Here is a 21192-nt window from a genome sequence, read left to right as displayed (position 1 = left end):
CATTATCACGGGTGTATCAGAGGTGACAGACAGTCACCCTGCAGTTGGTCACAGGAGATCTCTACGTCTGGCATTAAAGACATCTTCTTAGATGAAAGGCTGTCTCTAGGACCTAGCAACTACCTCCCTCTGGTAATTAGCTCAGTGGCCTGGTTGTATATATACCTGGTGTGTCTGAAAGGGAGGTGCCAGCTATATTTATTTCTACTTGTGAAGGCTTAGCAAGAGCAGTACTTCGTCCTCTCTGGAGGTTGAGGCCGAGTTCGCATTTGTCTGGAGTCATTTAAAGCTAAGCATTCTCCCCCTGTTTGTGTATCCTTGTTGTTTATAGAGTTTAGTGGAGATCGACTAGTGCTCATCTCCTCCCATCCCTAACCTTAGCCATAAGCCAGGGAAAGACAGGGCGAGGCACGCGTGTGGCGATTGCTGAAGAGGCAATATAGGGACAGTAGTTGAGACAAGGTGACACTAGACCAGTCTAGGAGGTCTCCATTTCCCCCTTTCCCTAGTGTCTGGGCTCTCTTTCCCTCTTCCCTCTGTGTTGCACTAAGTCTTTCCCACACCTGGCGTGACACTCATCTGAGAGAATTGGATCACACTAAGCTAACACTCTGATCAGAGTTTGATCGGAGTGTCATTAACATAATCCATTTCTTTGACATGAGAGAATCTACGCTCATGTGATCCTTGCCTCAGTATGAGACTCTCAAGTGTGAGAAGCTCCATGCCATTAATCTATCACTTGCTGCAGTTAGATGGGACCCGGAGTGAAACAAGTGCAGTCTTATAAAAATAATTATGAGGACAGTACAAGTAACCTATAGAGGCATGGTTTATGCTTCTTCAGGTACAAAAACCACAGGTTGAAAATGTAGGGTATAAGGAAGGCATAGACAGTCTGTGTAAAGCAAGAAAACAACACTATACTGCTTCAATAAACTAGTAAAGTGGATTAAGGATTATTTTTTCTTTTCACATTCAACAAATGGACAAATACGGAAGTAAACCATCTGAAATATATTACTACATGCATTTGTTTTATTTCTGAAAATGCATGGCTATTAAATATTGTTGATTCTTAAGGATGCAAGGAAAGACAAGGATTTTTATGCCTACATATTTTTCTTTGTACATTTCCAAATAAATAAGTTACAAAGACATTTCATAACTGGGACTATTTCTTAAGACTATGCTATTGATAAGAAAAACGGTCCTCTCCTCAATCCGTGGGCTCTGGAAGAGAAAGAGTTTTTTCCTTAAAAAAAAAAAGTCAAGTTTCAGAAGAACACGGTAAAGGCTTTGGCAACTGAAGCGTCTTTCCACGAGCCGAGGAGGGGGTGAGAGGCAAAGACCTAGATTTTTTTCCTTTTTACATACTGATTGAAATTCCAGAATTTTCCAGCCCTGCATAACTGTGTATTGTGGTCTGAACCGGACACATCAGGGACTTTGAACGCATTTCCGTGTTTTTGTGCTTTGTCTTTGAGGTCATTCCCAAGAACTATTAACAAAAAGTAGCATTACTGCATATGGATTTACTGTAGTTTTATTTATGATTTCCATTTACTTTACTAATGTGAAACATACAGGTATATTATTTTTTGGAATATGATGTCGACAATATAGGTATTGTTCAAATTACAATAAATGGTAATAACAGACTCTATAAGTGTACCAATGCTGGCAGTAAAGGATCCAATTTCTAAAATTTTCACGGCCCAAGTCCCCTGGTATGATATATATATTTTTTAATCCATTAAAGATTGACTGATTTAGAAAATGCTGAATGGCAAAAGCATAGCGCTTCATATTTTTAGACCATGAGAATTTCAGGAAGTCCAGATATCCTAGTGTAGATATCTGAGGTAGCTAGTGCTATTAGGGACCCAATCTATGAAGGGTATTTATGGTGGCATCTGTGGCAAACACTAAAGAAATCACCTATTTCATGCACTGGAAGTGGCACATATGTAGCAGGCAATATAGGAAGTACATGTGTGGAAGGGAGGCATCTTTGGCTGACATGCACTGCTAAAAGATTTTTTTAGGATTTTTTTCAGAAACTTTAAGGCAAATGTGAAATACTAATGGCTCTCCCCGGACAGATGATGTCAGAAGAGATACCGATCTGGCATGTCTGATTTCGGACTGCTGACCCTTTTGTTTTTTTTATATAAGCTGCTGCCAGAGATGTCTGCCAGTGGCTCTATCATAGAAAATTTAGGAGCACTTGGCAGAGCGAGCGCTCATGTTTTTGGAACAGTCGGGTAAGATAGCTGCCGGCCAGACAATCAGTCGAACCATCTAATGTGTATTGGAAAGTTTACTTTATATTAAGATAATTTGGAAAAAAGTCTAAATAGTATAGCAATCTTGTTATTATTATAATTATTAACATAGAAAAGTAGCACCTATTAACATTTACCAGAACTGAAATGAAGAGGGAAAATATATTAATTTAAGATATTATTGCAGGTCATTGATTTAGGAAAAATATGTGAATATAAAAGCTTCATTCAACTATTAATAAAAAAAACTTTGGAAAGGAAGAAAAAAAGGAAATATTACTTGGCAACAATTTGTGGGTAATGGCTTAAATTAAGAACTGTGGTTTTACCACCATTAGGACCACCCTGATTTTATACTGAATTTGGATAAATAGCTGATGTTTCAGATTTCAGCATTAAAGAATCCCTCCCATGATCTTTTTTCCCCTTTCAACTGTGTATACTTGTATGTACTGCAGTTTCAGAGTGTTAATATACTCAGCTAAAACTGTCTTCTTCGGTGTCCAGCGCTGTTCTGCTCCTCTTCTGAGTGATGTGACCGCTCTTCAGACCCTCCGGAAGTGGCTTTTACACTGTAAGCCTATGGAGCATCAGAGCGAGGCTCTATAGACTTACATTGTAAAAGACTTCGGGCTCACGCGTAGAGCATAGTGTGACCTGGAGGGTCTAAAGAGCGGTGACGTCACTCAGAAGAGGAGCAGAACGGCCCTGGACACTGGAGAAGATGGCGGTAGGTGAGTATACATACGGTGTAGTGTCGGAGCTTCTTTAATTTCATTTACTTTGGTTGAGAACACATAATTTATCTTATTTGACCATTATTACCTATGATATGTACATCTATGGTAGTGAGTGAAAGTGAGTCATGTTTGCACATATTATTATTATTACACATTATATTATTAGGTTATTGGTAGAATTAATTAAAGTGGTGTATATTATGTAACATAAGTTTTGTACTACAGCTATTTTACTATGATTGGTCTGCGAAACCTATGTAAAGTTCAATGTAAAAACAATACTAAACTGCAAAAACAAACATTTTCTGAATTATTTTTTCTAAATTACAGATCTATTTGCAATTTGGCCAGAGCAAGTGCTGTTGAATACACTGTGACAAGACCAGGTAAGGCTAAATACTGTAGTTCAGTAAATAAAAGTTGATGACATACTATTCCTCTGTGTCTACACTATAGCTTTTTGATCCATTACTATAATACTTAATCTTACTAAGTAGTAAACCAAAACTGAACGCATTTAAAAAAGGCAAAGTAGGTCAAACCTATTGGGTTTTCTGCCGTTGTACGCACGTCGCATTCAGTATACTTGCCGTAGACTTCAATGTAAGTCACATGTGACGTGTGGCTCATCTGCAACTTGGCGGTTTTATTTACAGCAAAATCAGATCTCTAAAATAGTCGGGTGACAGTAAATCGCACAGTTCTTTTTGTAGTGCGATTTTACTAAGAATTGCTGTCGTATAACACATTGCTTTGTAGCCCTAGCCTAAATCGGTGGCAGGAGACATTGTTAACTCAAATGGCACCATGGAGAGCAGCTGTACTTGCTTTCCCGATTTTGCTCCTTGGAAAGGAAATCTGCCTGGAAATATAACCCCTCTTAACCAGGCGCTGGGCAGAAAATGTATTTATTCACTTAAATAGCGCATAGTGCATAACTCACAGTGCTTTACAGACATCATCATCATCACTTTCCCAATTGGGTGTCACAAATGAAATTTCCGATCTTTAGAGCATGGTAGGAAACCTACTTAAACATGGGGAGAACCTAAAAAATCAATGCAGATGTTGTCCTTCGTGGGACTTGAACCCAAGACCTCACAATTGCAAAGCAACAACACTTAAAACTGAGCCACTGTTCTGCCATTAATACATACGTATTTAGGGTTGCCCATCCCATTTACTTATAAATATCTGATATAGTCTGGCTTACTGACAAATATGCACTACTGCAGCAGGAGTTCCTGGGTCAATACCACTGTAGCAGATGTGAGTTTATTGCCCACCTGGAAGCTCATATACATACATGGACAAAATTGTTGTTATCCTTTTGTTAAACTAAGAAAAAACCACAATGGTCACTGAAATAACTTGAAACCGACAAAAGTAACTTTCAATTTAAATTTACGGATATGAACTTATGACAATCAGACATTGCTTTTGAATTGGGGTTCGACAGAAAAAACAAAACAAAAGAAACCAAATGAAAATGGCATGGTGCTGGAGAAGATCCAGCTACCGTGGTCCACGTGCTGAAGGTACCTATGACACAATATGTGGTTGCTTGAGAATGATTAAGAATAATTTTAAACAATTAGGCTGCAAGCTAAAGGGAAGAGCCTCCAAGGTAGTATTCTCTTGTTTTCATGCACTATTGCTATTTATTTATTTACTCCAGGGTATCTGTTCATTTTGTTTCTATCTTAGGTTTTGTCTGTTTATTGGCCAGTGTGAACATGCGCCTACATGATGCATGAACACCAACTTATATTTCAGTTCATCGCTTTTGGTTTTCTCTAGAATACGGCCTGTGCCATTCTCAAGTCAGGAGAGGTGGGATCTTAACAAGTTAAATGCATGGCTTAAGTCTTGGTGCAAGGAAGAATTTGGACTCTTTGATCACTGGACTGAGTGTCATTGTAGCACAATCTGAATTCTGCAGAAAACTTACAGCTAAGTGGAAGGACATCTGTCATGGGAGAAAGAATTATATCAGGGATGCTGGAATGTTTCAACTAGGGAACTTAAAGAGAACCTAAATTTGCGTCAGTCTCAAAACTATTAGCCATGACTGTACAGGTGCCCCTTACCTTTTGGCTTTTCCTAGCCATTGGTTGATCTTGATAGACATCGTTTTTTCAACCATATTAACTATGTAATATAGAGTATTCACATATTACTGTACTGCGCCTGGTATTCGTGTGATGTGGAGCCATAATACATATATTGGCTTCTTGAGATAATAATAATAATAATCCCACCAAGGACAACCTCTGCAAGGACTTTGTATGTTCTCCCCGTGTTTGCGTGGGTTTCCTCCTGGATCTCCGGTTTCCTCCCACATTCCAAAGACATACTGATAGGGAATGTAGATTGTGAGCCCCAATGGGGACAGAGATGATAATGTCTGTAAATTGTCTGAATTGTAAAGCGCTGTGGAATATGTTAGTTAATCAGACTTCCTTGAGTCCATGAGGCACAAAACTGTGAGAACAGCAAACCAGGATATGTCAACAGCAGGACATGAAGGTTGTGTGTCTGCCGTGGTCTTGAATTGAGTCCTTGATGTATTTACCTGCCGTCTTGCCAGGTAATATACCATTTGCAATGCCAGTAGCAAAAACTGTATTAGAGAGCTGCTATTTATACTGCTACAAAATGGGTATGAAAAAGGGTGGCAATTTTTTCACTGATTGTTTATATATGAAAGTACCAACAAGTGTATAGATGCAAGTTTTGTTGGGTTTTTCTTCAGTAAAAACCTATTCTTGAGGACACTTGTAGAATACAAGAGTTCAGAGGGTTTTTATGCAGCTATTATCCTATTATTACACTGCATGTGATCATAAGGATAGACTGTAAGGAGGATAGAATTAAGGACATGTGACAAAGTGCGGGTGAGATTACCATGGATACCGGAGTTGAGAACTATTCAGAAAATCACTGACAGTAAAGAGTTCAGTAATTATAGCATATGTATGGAGATGTGGTGGGGCCCTAATGAAAATATTGTGTGGTGTTAACTCTCATTTTTATTTATCTAATAATTTTACACCTCTAACCTGTTGCATTTAACCAAGTTGGGCCACAGTGAATGAGGACTGTTGTTTGCATAGGCCTCGACGCATTTTGTCCCTTAACACTCTCTATAGTCAAGCCTCGAAAAGGAGACCTTATATTGTATTAGATTCAATGTAAGGAACAAGAACATAAAATCGAATATCAGAACTCACAAATACATTTCATCATCAGAACTTTATCATGGATAAATGTAAGAGTGCTATAAGTTGAGTCTGATTGACAACATGTTTTCTATGTGAATACATTTTATTTTATTGGATGAAGTACCATAATGTATAAAACTTTTGTTAACTGTGCAGATAGTTACCATAATTAGCAGATAGTGTCTGTGGAGGGCGATTCACAACAATCCCTGAAATGCTTATGGGTAAAGGAGGACTACTGCTAATCTTTCTAACAGTCAGACAGGTCTCCCTTATATTACCATGTTCTTTTGCCCCCTTTGAGCTTGCTCACATTGTGACGCCTCTACTCAGAGAAGCCCGTGTTTTACCCTGGGTGTTGGGGGACTCGGTGTCGGGCCCTGTGATGGAGAGATGGGATGCAGCCGTGGCCCGGGCCTGACCCGTGCTCAGGGCCGTCACATTAGAAAGAGATGGTGTGGGCTTGTCCGGGTTGAGTGGCTTATTTTAACGACTACGCCGCCTGTGGTGCCTGGTGAAGGGTCACCAGCGCCGCTACAGTCCACTGAGGCCCGGTGTCATGGCGGCTAAAGTTCTCACTGCTCCCCACAGGCGGAGCAAGGCCTCAGGGCAGGCAAACAGGAAAGAGAGGGGGTAGCAGTGCGGGGAGTACGGGCACCGCGTCGCATGGTATGGCGCGTAATGAACAGTCCGGAGGCCATAGGGGTGAACTTCCAAGGCTTTACTCACTTAGAGATGTCAGCGGGAAGGCGACTCCCTGCTCCCCACGGAGTCCTGCTGCCACCAGGGACGGGGGTCCGACTACCTCCGAGGAAGTCCAGTGTTCGGTAGCGACCCTACACCAGAGTGTTCCTGCACTACAGACTTCACCCTTTCCCGTCTGTGCGTGTGTAGATAGGCCGGGTCTCCCTCTGAGCTCCTCTCAGGACTAAGGCACGGGTGGCAATTCCTCTCCATCCGATGCCCGGCGGGATCCTCAGGGCCTAACCGGGCTTTCCCATCCAGGACATAGAATGCAAGGTCGGGTGTCGGGGGCCGGTACCCCTCTTGCAGCCGGAATCCCTCTGAATAGATCAGGTAGGCGAGGACAGGTGGCGTACTCCGCTCCGTCTGCATCCTCCCCGGGACACATTTGCTGGGGAGCCACACTCTAAAGCTCCCGGGGCCTTCTTGATCCTGGTCCTTGGCCGGGTTGAGACATTCCTTGTCTGCAACCTACCTCTCGTCCCAAGGCCAGGGTACGAGGGCTGTGTCCCTTACCGGCGCAGGCCCACACAGAATCTGCGCTCCCGGAGGGAGGTCACATTACACACAGTATTTTGACCGCACAGTACGACCAACTAATTAACTAGGGAGAATTAGCAGAAGGACCACATGACAGACAGACTGCCAAAAGACTAGCAAGGGCTAGACAAAGGACCAGAAGAACCAAGGACCAAGATGGCTTTCTATTAAATATGAATTCTAAAGTGCAACTAACTTGTAAGTTCTCCACCCACACCCGCTAACTGGTTCCTACCACTTTATGTTCCCCAGTCTCCCTGTAACCAGGGGAGCAGCACCTAGTGCATACTAGCTCCCTCTGGTGGAGAAGTGTGGTGTTGGATGCAAGAGGTTAGGTCACAACCATCACACTGGCCTTACCTCAGAGGAGGAACACTACACTCCATTAGAGAAGTGCAGCATCCCTGTGGCGGTCGAACCCTCAGGGGCGCCACAACATGAGCGTATAACATGCCCGAGTGCTATCTGATGTTTTAACTCGGCCCAGTGTTATACTATGGGGCGGTGCAAATCTGCGTTAATCGGATCAGACTCACCCATAAAAGTCTATTTGTGAAAGTAAAACATTTGAATGCACTCAGATGACATCCAAGTGCAGTCCGATTTATGCGGACACAGACAATGAAGAAGATCACAGTATACTGACACTCGGCTCAAACTCTGATCAAAGTTTGTGCCGAGTGTCTTATTTACACTTTCGATCCGATTCTATCGCATGTGAAAATCAGCGCTTGTGTGACCCCGGCCTCTGGCAAATAATGGCACTAGGGAATATTTATCAATACTTTCTAATTTATTTTGTGTTTTAGAAACTTCCAGTATCTTGTCTGACAAGGAGGCCTGCCTTTGCTGAAAAGGGGGGTACCTTCACAAAAAAAGGAGTTGTGGCCTAACACATGACACCACATGGCAAATGATGCACCAAAGTTTTGGCAAAATGTCTAATACAACATAAGACAATTAATAGATGGTGCAAACTTAGAGTAGACAGTCTTGAAACGCATCAGATTTATCATAGTGGTTCCAGAAATCCAGAAATTTGCACCAAAATGTTGCTGAATGTTTTGACACACAGTGTTGCTTGTTAGGCTGCAACCTCTTTCCAATATGTAATGCCTCTTTTCAGCAATGACAAGCCACTTTATTTGACAAGGCAAGAAAAGAGTTTAGGAGGCACTTAGCTTGATAAATATCCCCTTTTGTGTAAAATGTTTAGCACATTCACATTATTGAGAGAAATGCATATAACTCTTGTGAAGAAAAAGAAGAAGAATACTGAGGTTTTAGGCAAAAAAATCCCCCAAAACAAAATCAAGGCCTATGGCTCACTGTTGGTATTCCTGCCTCCCATGTGCTAGGTGATGGGGTTGAGTCCTAACAATGACCAACTAATAGAAATAAAAGTGAAGTATATTTAAGCATCTCCCCAGCAATATTAAACTGGTTGTCCAACCCAGGGAAGATTTTGGCATGCGCTGCGGCTTTTCGAATTCTAACAGTGTGCATGATAAACTTTTCAACTCCACTTGCCTGTTCAAGGGGTTGTCACATGGCCACAAGTTTGCATACTTGTGACGCGCCCCTGGGCCTGTGTCGCGCTGCGTTGCGCACACGGGAGCTTACCCGGAGCCGGATCTCTTGAGGGTTGTAGTCTCGTGGCGGTGACCCGGTCCGTGCCCAGGGAGTCAAACTGAGCGGCGATGTAACAGCGGTAGATGTAGGACGACTACGCCACCCGTTGAATGCAGCTATGGAGCTGCCGCTGCAGGACAGTCCGCTGAGGCCGGTGGATGGATGGTGCAGCGTAGATGGTATAACCCCCAACGGGAGGGGTATGGCCTCAGGGCAGCAGATGGATGATGGGGGTAGCAGGAACCACTCAGAGACGGTGCGGTGTAATTCAGGGTCTTTACTGGTAACAACGATAGACCCTCCCGGAGTACTTGCTAGTGAACGGGGCCTGGTCAGTCCTTGAGCAGATGGGATCTCCCCTGGCCAGGCGGAGTTGTAGGCCTCCCAAACTGACTGCACTCTTCTGGCTACCTTGCTAGAAGCGGATATAAGTAGCCCACGTCCCTGAGTGTACCGTGTGGTGCTCACCCGTATGGCCGGTGACTCGGGGCCTTCTAATGGCTTCCGCTCCACGATGGCGGTGCTGGTCCCACGCGTGTGACCGTGCCTTCGGGTTTCTGGGCCTGAGGACCTGAAATCCCCTGCCGGTCGGCTTCTGCTGCTGGGTAAGAGTTAGTCCCCACAGCCTCGGACGCCGGGTCCGGTAAGAAAGCTTCTCAGTCAGGGCGAGCTCTGCAGCTGCCAGCCCCTGACTTGTAGTAGTATTGCTCCCACTGAGCTTCTGCTGTTTCTTCCTGTGACTGTTTCTTGTCTCTACTCTCCTTGACTACTAACCCTGCTTCAGCCCCGGGTTTATATAGGGGAAGTTCTTCCCCTCCCAAGACTGGGCAGGAGGTGTGGCATGCACAGGATCCCTGACCAAAGGACCTCCCACCTGCTCTCAGACATAATATCTCTATCACTGTGGCAACCAGACCCCTGGGGTGTCACATTCCCCCCTAGTGAAATTTAGTACTCCGGGACTAAACATATTTTAGAAAAACATAACAAGATATAACAATAACAATACAATAAGAAACACATAAAGGTGGTCACGGCATGTCCGTAACCGGGTGCAGTCTTTGAAGAAAGCAAGGTGTCCATTTCACCAAAACAGGGAGACGTAACCAGGTAGGGGTCTGTCCTACCCCGAGTCCTTAACAGTCTCTAGTCCATCCTGGGTTACGCTCCAACTATGTACAAGGATTCCCGGTAAATCCACCAAGGATTCCTAAAAATAACTGGAAACACAAAATTATACACAAGCAACAATACACAGATAAACATAAATAAAACAATTTATACACTTCAAATCCTCCAGCGTGCGGGTAACTGGCCTCTAGTGGCCCTAGTGGACCTACGGAGCTGACTGTCTGGCCCTGAACTACAGGGTGTAGGAGCTGTCAAGGGTAAACTGGGCAGCTGTCTACCGGCTCTTTGTCTCACTAGGGGTACGGCAGGCTCACTATAAGCAGAGGGTTGATCCTCCTGTTCTGCTTGTGTGGAGTCTTCTGCCTCCTGGACCGGCTGTTCTTCCAGCTCTACCTGTTGCTCCGTAGGTGCTTGGGATGCTGGTTGGAGGAAGGTGAGTACGGGTACCACAACTGCACCATTGACTTGAGTCCAAGACCGAGGGAAGTCCCCGAGCACAGTACTAACCATATCTTCCCTTTCCACTACGGGTCGATGGTCTTCTTGTTCCTCTTCAGGGTTCCTCAGTTGTTCGGGACACTTCTTCAGGTGGTCCCGGGATACAATGGCGGTGGTTTCCCCTCCGTCTTTACTGATGGTACAAACCTTCGGGTTCTCGTGGCTTGAGGGCAGTACGGTGTACGGGTCCTTCTCCCACTGGTCATGCAACTTGTGGAGCCGTCTCTTCCTCTTCAAGACCTGCTCTCCGGGTACCAGGGGAACAGCGGGAGCATACTGGTTGTAAGTTTTCTCTTGTCTTTCCCTAGCCTGACAGAGACTTCGCTCCACGCTCTCCTGTACTCTCCGGTACTGCTGCTGCCTCTCTGTGTCCCAGTCTGTTTCTGGTGAAGTGTCCTCGGGTGTCAGGACTCCCATTTCCAGGTCAACAGGTAACTTACCAGGTCTTGCCCTCATTAGGTAAGCCGGGGTACAGTTGGTGGAACCTACCGGGATGTGGTTGTATAGGTCCACCAGATCGGGCAACTTCTCAGGCCACAGACTGCGTTCTTCCAGGGGCAACGTTTTTAGAAGATCCATTACCACCTGGTTCATTTTCTCACAAAGTCCATTAGTTTGCGGATGGTAGGGTGTCGTCCTTATCTTCCGGCAGCCATACAGATTGCAGAATTCCTGGAAGACCTCCGCTTCAAAGGCAGGTCCCTGGTCCGTCAGCACTTGGTCCGGGTACCCGTGTGGACGGCAAAAGTGCTGCTGGAAGGCTCTAGCTGCTGTTTGAGCCGTTAAGTCCTTGACGGGGACGACAACCAGAAACCGGGAGTAATGATCCACGATGGTTAACGCGTAGACGTAGCCACTTCTGCTTGGGGTCAGTTTTACATGATCCAAGGCTACCAGTTCCAACGGTTGCCGGGTGACGATGGACTGCAGGGGAGTCTTCTGGCTGGCACGGTCCTTCCTTCTCAGGTTGCACGGGCCACAGTCTCTGCACCACTTCTCAATGGTTCCCCTCATGCCTACCCAGTGGAACCGCTCGCGCAGCAGGAACTCCAGCTTCTTCCACCCGAAGTGCCCAGCTCCGTCGTGGTATGCCTCCATCACCATGGCTGCGTCCCTTCGTGGCACCACTACTTGCCAGAGTAATTCATGCGTCCGGGAGTTAACCATTCTGCGGCACAACTTCCCTTTGTAAAGGAACAGTCGACTCTTCTCTGCCCATAGTTGTTTGGCTTCCTCCGGAGCGTCTGGTTCAAGGCGAGCCTCCGGCCGAGTCAGCATCTCCTTCACCAGTCGGACGGCAGGGTCGCTGTCTTGCGTTTCCGCCCAGTTGTAGTGGGGTAAGGGGTTCAACGTAGCAGTCTGCTTACTCCTTACCTGTTGGGAATACTGAATAGTCCCATGACGGTGGAACGCAGGGAGTTCAACTTCTTCCAGTCCCTCCGGATCTTCTCCTCCGTCCGGCAGGTTGGGCATCCTGGACAGGGCGTCCGCGTTGGTATTGGAGCGTCCTGCCCGGTATTTGATTGTGAACTCGTAGTTGGACAGACGGGCCATCCACCTCTGCTCCAGGGCACCGAGTCTTGCCGTGTCCAGGTGTGTCAACGGGTTGTTATCCGTGTACACGGTGAACCGGGAAGAAGCGAGGTAATGCTTAAAGCGCTCGGTGACTGCCCATACTACGGCCAGGAACTCCAGCTTAAATGAGCTGTAATTCTCGGGGTTCCTTTCGGTGGGTCGCAGTTTTCGGCTGGCGTAGGCGATTACTCGTTCCTTCCCCTGCTGGATCTGGGACAGTACGGCTCCTAGCCCGATGTTACTGGCGTCGGTGTAGAGGATAAAGGGCTGGCTATAATCCGGGTACGCCAGGATTTTGTCCCCCGTGAGGGCCATCTTCAGCTGGCGGAAGGACTCTTCTTCCAGCTCCTCCCATTTGAAGGGCGGCTTCTGGTTCTTGGCCTTCCGGGACTGGCCTATCAGGAGGTCCTGCATAGGTGCTGCCTTCTTGGTGAAACCGGGAATAAACCTTCGGTAGTAGCCTACCAACCCGAGGAACTGCCGCACTTCTTTTACGCTGGAGGGGCTTGGCCATTCCTTAATTGCGGTGATCTTATCAGGGTCGGGAGCCACTCCGTCAGCGCTCACCACGTGTCCCAGGTACTGCACCTTTGGTTTCAGGAGGTGACACTTGGAGGGTTTCACCTTTAGGCCGTAACTCGCCAGAGCTTCGAACACTTCCGCCAGGTGTTTCAGGTGGTCCTCATACGTCTTGGAATATACGATGACATCGTCCAGGTACAACAGGACCGTCTCGAAGTTTCTGTGGCCCAGACAACACTCCATTAGTCGTTGCAAGGTTCCTGGTGCGTTGCAGAGTCCGAACGGCATGCAGGTGAACTCGCTAAGTCCCATCGGGGTGGTGAATGCGGTCTTCTCCCGGTCCGCCTCTGCTACAGGAACCTGCCAGTACCCGCTAGTGAGATCCAAGGTAGAGAAGAAGTTAGCAGATCTTAAAGCAGCCAATGACTCCTCTATCCTTGGTAAGGGGTACGCATCCTTGTGTGTGATACGGTTGATTTTCCGGTAATCTACACACATCCTCATGGTGTTGTCTTTCTTTCGGACTAAGACTAGTGGAGCTGCCCAGGGGCTACAGCTATCCCTGATCACCCCAGCCTCCTTCATGTCTCTAAGCATCCCCTTGGCGTGTTGGTAGTGTGCAGGGGGTACGGGTCGATACCTCTCTTTTATGGGAGGATGGTCTCCCGTGGGGATGTGGTGTTCTACCCCCTTGACTCGCCCGAAGTCTAACGGGTGTTTACTAAACACTCTCTCGTACTCTTGAACCACCCGATAGACTCCCTGTTTCTGATGTGAGGGAGTGGAGTCAGTACCCAAATGTAGTTGCTGACACCAGTCCTCCTTTGTTTTCTTAGAGCCGTTACCTTCCTCCGGGTGAGATGGAGGCAAGGGTTCCACAGATTGTATAGCATTTTGGTTAATGGTATATAATTTGGCTAGCGTGGCATACCGGGGCAGGTACACTTCCCTCTCCCCGATATTGATTATGCGAATGGGCACCCTCCCATGGCGTACATTGACCACCCCCCCGTGCTGTCAAAATGGTGGGCCTACTGTCTGAGTAAACTGGTTCTACCATTGCCTGGTAATCTCTACCTCTCAGACCAATAGCTGCCCGGCACCAAATCATCATTTCACTTTTTGGGGGCATGGCAATAGGAAAAGGGTCACACATTCTTACGCTACCAATCTCACCGCCGGAGAGTTCCACCTGTTGCCGTCGCATCAGTGCCCGGATCTCTTTCTGGAGCACCCGCTGCTCGCCGGAGCTGGCGTTCTTGGCAACCTGCTGTAAAAGGAAAATCACCTCTGCAAGACAATTTTCAATTACATTAGTTCCTAGAGTTATTTTTGGGTGACTCTCATGTTTGTCGATATCTACAATGATCAGTCCCTGTGCTGCCAGTTCGACTCTACCGATTTTGATGGTCACCTCTTTAAATCCAATCTGTGGCACGGGCTGGCCATTGCTGGCGATGATACTCAAGTCGTCGTCAGAGTAGCGGGTAATATCCGAGTCATTCCAGTACTGCTTAAAGAGCACGTACGGGATGGTGGTGACCTGTGACCCGGTGTCCAGTAGGGCACTCATGGGAATGCCATCCAGTACCACAGGCAAGACTGGACGTCCTCCCACATATCTGTCGCGCCAGTTCGATGGGCCTGGTGATCTTTTTCCTGGGGGTTGGCCCTCTACCCCAGGTTGTGCCCGTTTAAAGAACAGTACCTTGCCATATGTCCAGGTTGATTGCAGCGGCGGCAGATGGGTCGTCCGTCCTCGCTGTATCGGTCACTGGGTCTTCCTCTGGCCGGTGGGGTCCTCCTTGGTCGACGCCATGGGATGTCCTCCGGTCCGGATGCCAGCTGGATCTTCCCTGGGGTGGAAGCCTGTAAAGACTGCACAGTTCGGGTTAGCGCAGCAACGCTCTTAGCTAGCTCTTGGACCTGATGGTGTAGGTCTGGAGCCGGGTCATTGTCCAAAGCCTGCGCATCAGCTCCCACAGGCCCTGCCGACAAGGGCGCCGCCTCCTGGTGGTAAGTGATAGCAGGGCGCTTGTGGGTCACAACGCCACCCGGTGCCGGTTCTCGGAGCACCCGGATGGCTCTGTCCTTGAACTGTGCAAAGCCCAGATGGGGATCCTGTAAGGCCATTGCCCGCAACTGGGTTCGGTGGGTATTACAATACAGTCCCTCTATAAACTGTTCGGTCAACAGCCTGTCCTCGTTTCCCACTCCATCAGGGTCGGTCTGCTTAATGGCCCTCAGGGCCTCTTGTAGGTTTAGTGCATAGTCCCTTACACTCTCATGCGCTCGCTGCTTGCACCCGTAGAATCTAAGCTTAATCTCGGCTGAGGTGCGGGTATCAAAGGTGTCCTTCAGCCGGGTTAGTATCCCTGCGACAGTCTTCCTCCCAGGTGGCCAGGATTTTACTTCCCTTTTGGCTGCCCCGGTTAGTTGGGCCACCAGGATGCTCACTTTTTGCTCTTCTGTGAGGGGGTACACCTGGAAGATGCTATCCAGCTTTTCTCTAAAGTCATGCAGGGTATGTGACTCCCCTGAGTACTGGGGTAGCCAAGCTGCTCCCGGGATATAGGGCATGGTGAAGGGCATAACTGCAGCAGCGGTAGCGCTGGCGGGGGTTGAGGCAGTGAAGCTCTCCTCCGTATCCGACATCTTCCTCCCCCCTAGTGGACCGTGGCCTACCTTGCGATGATCCTCTTCCGTAGGCCGCGGCTCCGCAGTGGATCGTCAGGGTTGAGGACCTTCCGTCGCGCTCCTGTGACGTCGGCGTCTGCTGGGCTCCTTCCAGGACCTTACGCAACGTCCGGACGTGAGGCGGGGCTTCAGTTCTCGCGCGCTTTCGGAGTCCACGCCCCTCTTCTTCCCGCGCGGCGTCCTCAAGATGGCGTCCAATGGCGGGAAAACTCCACGGATGGCGGGAAGAAGGCAGAAGATGGCGCCGGATGGCGGGAAACTTCACCGATGGCGGGAAGAAGGCTGAAGATGGCGCCGGATGGCGGGAATCTTCACCACAGGTAAGTTTGAAAAGTCTCTTTTTCAGGCACGCAGTACCCGGTGGTTGCGGGCACGAAATCCTGCCGACTACGACAAAGTTGACGCGCCCCTGGGCCTGTGTCGCGCTGCGTTGCGCACACGGGAGCTTACCCGGAGCCGGATCTCTTGAGGGTTGTAGTCTCGTGGCGGTGACCCGGTCCGTGCCCAGGGAGTCAAACTGAGCGGCGATGTAACAGCGGTACATGTAGGACGACTACGCCACCCGTTGAATGCAGCTATGGAGCTGCCGCTGCAGGACAGTCCGCTGAGGCCGGTGGATGGATGGTGCAGCGTAGATGGTATAACCCCCAACGGGAGGGGTATGGCCTCAGGGCAGCAGATGGATGATGGGGGTAGCAGGAACCACTCAGAGACGGTGCGGTGTAATTCAGGGTCTTTACTGGTAACAACGATAGACCCTCCCGGAGTACTTGCTAGTGAACGGGGCCTGGTCAGTCCTTGAGCAGATGGGATCTCCCCTGGCCAGGCGGAGTTGTAGGCCTCCCAAACTGACTGCACTCTTCTGGCTACCTTGCTAGAAGCGGATATAAGTAGCCCACGTCCCTGAGTGTACCGTGTGGTGCTCACCCGTATGGCCGGTGACTCGGGGCCTTCTAATGGCTTCCGCTCCACGATGGCGGTGCTGGTCCCACGCGTGTGACCGTGCCTTCGGGTTTCTGGGCCTGAGGACCTGAAATCCCCTGCCGGTCGGCTTCTGCTGCTGGGTAAGAGTTAGTCCCCACAGCCTCGGACGCCGGGTCCGGTAAGAAAGCTTCTCAGTCAGGGCGAGCTCTGCAGCTGCCAGCCCCTGACTTGTAGTAGTATTGCTCCCACTGAGCTTCTGCTGTTTCTTCCTGTGACTGTTTCTTGTCTCTACTCTCCTTGACTACTAACCCTGCTTCAGCCCCGGGTTTATATAGGGGAAGTTCTTCCCCTCCCAAGACTGGGCAGGAGGTGTGGCATGCACAGGATCCCTGACCAAAGGACCTCCCACCTGCTCTCAGACATAATATCTCTATCACTGTGGCAACCAGACCCCTGGGGTGTCACACTTGTAGTAGCATGCATTGTATATTCTCATCCACTTCTCACAATGTTGTATTCAGAGAAGCAGATAAGAATCTAATTGGCATGTGATTGCAAGTATTCAAATCTCATACTTGCGTTAATGGGTACAATTGCTTGAATTGGCAAGTGCAGCCAAATCCTAAGATTGTGCATGTTACACACTATTAGCATTTGGCAAGCTGCACTGCTTACTGAAAATTGTGTCACGGTTTGACAACCCTTTTAATATGCCAGGAGGACTGGTTGAATGTGGTTTCAACCATTGGTCATGTGTAGAGAAACTATAGATGGCATAAATTCAGAAAAGTGAGCAGAAGAAGGACCTGAAATCTTCCTGACCTTGTCCTCAATATTCCCTCACAGTGGTTGAAGGGCTCTCCTGTATCTGCATACACTGTTAGAAACACGTGGTGTAGATTTTGGTAGGTTTGAGGTAGTGAAAAGACTTAAGAATCATTTAGCATAATTGGAAAACAAACTATAGAATTTGGAATTATATTGTTGGAATTCTGCATTAAGGCTGGGGCTACATGGCGACTTTGGCCGTGACACAGGTCGCATAGCCAACGATCAGTCTGTGCAGCTGCTATATCCCAGTGCAACGCAGGTGAAAGGGGTCTCATTGCAACCCCTGGAGTACCATGTCCCTGAATAGCAAGTCGCAAAACTCCATCTAGTTCCAACTGGTGATATTAAAAGAGAATCTGTCAACAGGTCAAAAGTGGCAAATTTTTGCTCTTGTTTTATTCATGCTGCTCTTCTGGCTAATCTATTTTTGCTTTGTTTTTGTTTTTTTTAATCCGCCACACAGTTCCATAAATATGGGCCATTTCATTTAGTACTGATTTTTATGGTCTTTACCAAAGGGGTGTTGCTCACAAGATTCTCTTTAGCGTGTCTTTAGGCTGCTCTGTATTATTAACCTGTGAGCCATGCCCCATTGGTAAAGCTCCTAAGAATTAGCAGTAAATAAAAAAGCCCATATTTCTGGGACCGTATGGTAGATTAAAAAAAAAACAGAATACTTAGAGCAGAAGAGAAAAACTGGCCTTTTTACACATAGCAATGATGATGAGCCCTGGCTTGCATTATGCACTATAATTTATTCCAAAAGCGATTGACAGAACAGAGCTAAAAAATTGTGCATGACAATTTTTATCAACCCTTCTTTGTACATTTGTAACTGCCCAAAAACTGTTGACGCAAAGGTGAAATCACACGATTATCTAAAATGGCAGTTTTTGCCCTTACTGAGACTATGGTGCAAAATTTTGAAAGACATCACTAGACCATTATTGCTTCCTAACTAAAACTTACAGTTAACACTGCGCATCCAGCATGAACTAATATAACAGGCATCTTCCACACCTTCATCGTGTAGGCAACCCAATATTCAAGCATGGTTTATCACTCAAGCAAACAGTTTCCAGTACTGTAGAGTCCATTGGTGGTGTGTGTTACATCACTCCTTGCTAGTCATTGCTCCTGGTAATACCACCTCAAGTAAATGTGGTGGTTTGTCCATGGAAACCCATTTCATGAGGCTACAAACAAACACTTGTTGGGCTAATACTAACCAGAGAGGCCGCTTAAAGCTCCATAGTAACTTTTGGAACTGAAAATAAATGATTTTTCATTTGCTTCAACATAAGATGGGTGGGTCTACTGTTTGTGCAAGTGTGATGTACTGCATTTATTTTGAACTCTAGCTACCCCTAAACAATACTCCTTCAAATGTAGTTTGCTATTTTCACTATTAGGCTATGGTCCCACTATCAGTATTTGATCAGTATTTTTTTCAGGAGTGGGAGCCAAAACCAGGTGAGGAACAATCAGAGAAAAGGTATAATAGAAACAAGTCACCAATTCTGCATTTATCACCCACTCCTGAGAAAAAATACTGACCAAATACTGATAGTGGGGCCGTGGCCTTATGTGCCTATAAGGAAAACTTCGCTTTCTGCTTATTTAAATACTTTTACATATTTGGTTAACATGGTCAGACCTAAATAAATGGGGTGTGCACCGTTTACCATATCTTGGTATTTATTAGAGATGAGTGAATCTTTTGAAATTTTAATTCACCGACATTGCCGAATTTTTCACAAAAATTTGATTTACGGTGAATGAATTCTCGAGAATCTCAATACTGGAAAGCTTGTAATTGCTAAGAAAATACATGTGGGGAAGAGAAGAGAGACCATAAGAACTTACACTCTATAGGAGAGAGAGTGAGAGGACCCTGCTGATGAAAAAAGCTTGCACACTACTGGAGAGAGAAAGTGAGAGGACCCCGCTGACCATAAAAGCTTACACTCTACAGAAGAAAGAGAGAGAAGACCCCGGTGACCATAGATGCTTACACTCTACAGGAGAGAGAAGACCTCGGTGACCATAAAAGCTTGCACATTAGAAAGAGAGAGAGACTTACCCAGTGACTCTGTAGATGGAAAATGACTCTGCCGTACAAACTGTGCTCCACTGGGAACCGCTGATCTGTGATGGCCCCGGTACTGACCACTGCAGTACAAGGTATGATAATCCATTAGATTTCATAGCTGTAGGGCATTATGTGGGGGTCTGGACACCCACACAAAAAAAAACATTATTTTGCTCTCTGATGTTTCAGCAGCTTGGGAAATGTTGTCGGGCAAGGTTTTTTTTTTGCGAAATAACAATCGAATCTCAAAGTGTTCAAATTCACATAAAAACACTAATTTCAGGAAATTCGACTCAAACCTAATCCTCTGCGGACCGATCCTCTCATCTCTAATATTTATTTATCATTGCGTTTTTACATATTGCATATTAAAATCATTACCACTGGACTACAGTGATTACAGCTTTTCCACACATGCAAGCACAAGACCCCAGACCCATCTGTACCCTCTAAAGCTACCTTAGATGTAAATGATGAACTCAGATCTGCAGCTGAGGAACCAGCGCCAATAGACACATGCTATAAATTGTGTACTGGCTACTTCTGTTTCAGCAGGGCGTGGACATAACACTAAAGTATACCCTATTATTGTGAAGCAACTCTCCCTTTCCTCTTTGACCCCAAATATGTTTTGTTGTTCTTATTACAGAGCCAGACATGTCAAATGTTTCTTTCCCTCGTAACAACACCACACACCTACCAGCCGGGCAGCCTCTCCCTTATTATGTCTCCCATGTACAAGAAGCCCAGCAGACCACATTGTCCCGCAGAAACTTATTTGAATGTAAACTGAGTTCTGAGGCAGCTTTTTCTCATTTTCAAACTATTTCATATCAGACCTTGGCCTGTCGTTTGTTTTCTTTGAATTTGGTTGAGAAAATGGTCTACATTTCTAAGGATATATCTGCCTAGGAATCTTGGCAGGCGGAGAGACATATATCTAAACACACAGCAAATCTGAAACAGGAGGCGCCTATTAGCAAGGAATAAACAAGATTTTCTGCTAGCCTTGGAACAGGAGTAAGCTGGAAATAAATGATTTTGACTGGTGATTTTGGGATGGTGTTTCTTAACTACTTCTGACCTGCTGAGGTTACAATAGTATATATTCTTTTGAAAAGGTAGACTATTATCTGAGAAGGGGGTGGGCGGTTAATTATTGGAAGAACGTTAATTTTGTTCACTCTTTTCTTCTGCTGTTTTTCTTTAATTATGTGATAACGCCTATAAGAAGAATGTAGAAGGGGATGGGGCTTTTGTATTTTGAGCGTCACAGTAGTTATTTTAAGTGACGTAAAGTGTATCCGGACATACTGACAGTACAATTATTACTGATGTCGAGGGAGCTAAATTCAGACATACCAGACATACCAGACCAGACATGCCAAGAGATAAACTGCTCTCAGCTGATGGTGCTGTCTTTATCTGACATTGAATAAAAATGCATGGTTTATCAAGAATTAGGATTGCCACCTAGCTGGAGAGTCTGCCTGATAACTAATGGTGAACATGTATGGCTACCCCAACTCTGATCTCTTCCTTTATTGTGATTGAGTGTGCCCATCTTTGCTTAGCCCAACACAAAGACAACCTTGAGGCTGGTACATTGCACCCCATAGTCCTCTGTCCTTGCCTGATTTCTCAGATCAGGTGATGCTGGGGACTAACTGGAAGCTGACTAACAGATTTTGAAAATCTTTGGCACCAGTCAGTCTGTTACCTTCATTGTGCCATTTTTACATCTGACTCATGTA

At 46.5% G+C, this 21192-nt stretch overlaps 1 protein-coding gene and 1 long non-coding RNA gene across 2 annotated transcripts in view; one reads left to right on the top strand and one right to left on the bottom strand.

Moving 5' to 3' along the window:
• The window catches only part of COL8A2 (collagen type VIII alpha 2 chain), a 253022-nt gene that overhangs the window by 63749 nt on the left and 168081 nt on the right, over window positions 1-21192 (top strand). Inside the window, exon 2 of the mRNA XM_073665931.1 lies at window positions 3359-3414. The gene's annotated coding sequence lies outside the window, so the exon portion shown is untranslated. The remainder of the gene's footprint in view (window positions 1-3358; window positions 3415-21192) is intronic.
• The window catches only part of LOC141218725 (uncharacterized), a 60048-nt gene that overhangs the window by 32365 nt on the left and 6491 nt on the right, over window positions 1-21192 (bottom strand). The gene's annotated exons all lie outside the window — the stretch shown is intronic.

The sequence above is a fragment of the Phyllobates terribilis genome, unplaced genomic scaffold (assembly GCF_046119375.1).
Source record: "Phyllobates terribilis strain yellow unplaced genomic scaffold, ASM4611937v1 Scaffold_2__4_contigs__length_985480577, whole genome shotgun sequence".
NCBI classification, from domain to species: Eukaryota; Metazoa; Chordata; class Amphibia; order Anura; family Dendrobatidae; genus Phyllobates; species Phyllobates terribilis.
Note: the sequence above shows the minus strand (reverse complement) of the source record. Positions and strands in the feature narration are given on the sequence as shown.